General features: G+C 49.2%; 1 pseudogene; it reads right to left on the bottom strand.

Moving 5' to 3' along the window:
* Window positions 1-261: 261 nt before the first annotated feature.
* On the bottom strand, window positions 262-1,093 carry LOC133363669 (keratinocyte-associated protein 3-like; annotated as a pseudogene).
* Between the last annotated feature and the right edge of the window lie 1,274 nt (window positions 1,094-2,367).

Here is a 2,367-nt window from a genome sequence, read left to right as displayed (position 1 = left end):
AAAACAATTTGGGGGAGATTCCTGCCTGGCCAGCTCTGCACCTTGAACACAAGCCCATCTGTCTGTTCAAGAACATGAAGGACAGTCTAGCAGCAAAAGTGGGTAGCTCTCTTCCCTCCACCCTCAAAGGTAGCACTCTTCCTCGTCCATTTCAACCAGAGGCTGGTGGTGAGGCTCCCCTTCAGAGCCTTCCTCTGCAGCCACCTCCTGTGGGGCAGCTGCCTGACGCAGGGCCACTTTGTAGGAGGCTGAAGAGGGGCCAATTCCACAGAGAGAGAGGGAAGCTGTGCAACACCAGACAGACAAACCGGCTTCCACTGCTGCCATCAACAAGGAAGGAAGCCAGAGGACCAGAGCTGTGTCATAGATGCGGGTAGTGGTTTGTTATCAGAGTGCGGGCATCAGCTGGAAGGGCAGAACTGTTGCAACCGGTAAAGAGATGATGGCCACCATTGACAACAGTGAGGGAGATGGCAAGTGCTAGCCCCACGCAGCAGGCTCCTGAGATCAGGACATTTGCCAGGGCGATAACAATCAGGATCCAAGGCAGGTAACAGTGGGAGAATCTCTGGGACACCAGGATTACCAGGACGCCAGCAGCAACGCTCAAGAGCCCAGAAGCCACCACAATGACATTAGCCACGGCGTACTCCGAGGTGATGGTGTGCATGGGCCGGGCCACGTGGCACAGGAGGGAGCCGTGGACGATGGCCCCCAGCACCAAGGTCAAGTGGCCCAGGACCACCAGCGAGATGCCGCTGCGAGCTAGCTGCTGGACTGTGCGGCCCGCCTCTGCAAGGAGGGATTGAGGGAGGGAGGCTAGTGAGGACTGCTGTGCCATGGGAGGCAAGGAAAGCCTGGGGCGGGGCACCAAGCCCCCAAGAGGAGGAGGCGTTCCCCAGGGCGGTGCTAGACCGAGGTGCAAAGGAGGACCGGGACTGAAGAGGCTTGGGAATCCCCCCCCACGGCAGCTGCCCTTCCTTGCTCCGAGACCTCTCGGAGCTCGGAGTTGCTCTTCGGGGCAATTCACCTTCATCCAGCCCATTATTGATTTCAGAAACTGATTAAGAATCTCAATAACCGCTTTGATCATGATGAAGAGGAGAGCTGGTTTTACTTTAAAAGAGTAAAGGGTAAGTTAGAGTAGATATTTTTTTCAGATCACTTTAAGTTATCCCTTTATTTCACCTGTTAGCAATAAGCACTCGATTCTGCTTTACTCATCTTCATAAATGCAGAATAAACAAACTCTTACTTCTTACTGCAGGCAAACAAACATGCTTCTTTATTGTTGGCTGGGCAGAGAACACAACTGAAACTGAAAAGCAGAACAAAGGAAAGTCCAAGGTCTGGAATCTAACTCTAGCCCATAATACAGAGTTCTAATATTAATTCTTCATATTGCTATATGGACTGTTTTTTTTCAGGGTCACTTAAGTAATTTTAGGGTGATTATGATTGTGAACAATCCACCCACAGACAGGAAAAGTCTTGAGTGAGCAAGGGTGCTCTTCCAGATGAAGCTGTTGTGCCCTTGCTCTGCCTTGTTAACTGAATTTTTCAGAGGGTCCTATTTTTAAATTTCTCCTGTTCTTAAAACAAGCTGTTATTCTTTAAATGGAGGCTGCCATTGTATGTCATGTCACAAATTAAAAATACTTTAAAAAAAAAACCCTGTGCGTGTGTGAAGCATAGCTTGGGTGTGTGTGCACCCATTTATCCCCCCCCCGCCTACAGGGCTGGACTCTCCCCAGGACACATCCCTCACTGGCCCTACTTGATCCCTTCCTTGAGTACATTTGCCTGGCTGCCCAAATGTCTTTGTGTGGATGGTGAAGGGAGGGATGTGTATGTAGAAATCTCTGGCTTTTGAATGACTGGAATGAAGCACATGTACAAAGGCAAGAGTCACATCTGTTTAACTTGTGTCACTCACCTTTGCTTCTGGTCCATAGGAATACAGAAAGGTGCCTTATCCTGAGTCAGACCATTGGTCCATCTAGCTCAATATTGTCTATGCTGACTGGCCAGTGGCTCTCCAGGGTTTCAGACATGAGACATACGCAGCCCTACCTAGAGATGCCGGGGATTGAATCTGGGACTTTCTGCATGCAAAGCAGATGCTCTACCACTGAGCTACAGGCCTTTTCTGGCCCTACTTGCTCCTGGTATGTGGCCCTCAGAAGGTTGACTGTGAGGGAATATATGGCCTTCAAGATAAAGAAGGTTCATGTAGAATGGGTTCAGTGAGAAGAACATATTTGTGCATAAAATAACTGTTGCAGGAAGAAGAGCTGCAAATTGGCTTTGTCTACATGTAATCCACTCAAACTTTGATTGTTTTTTACTTAACGTTTGTGTAGCTTT

This window comes from Rhineura floridana, chromosome 9 (assembly GCF_030035675.1).
Source record: "Rhineura floridana isolate rRhiFlo1 chromosome 9, rRhiFlo1.hap2, whole genome shotgun sequence".
NCBI lineage: Eukaryota > Metazoa > Chordata > Lepidosauria > Squamata > Rhineuridae > Rhineura > Rhineura floridana.
The sequence above is the reverse complement of the archived record's forward strand: the minus strand, read 5'-3'. Positions and strand labels throughout refer to the sequence as shown.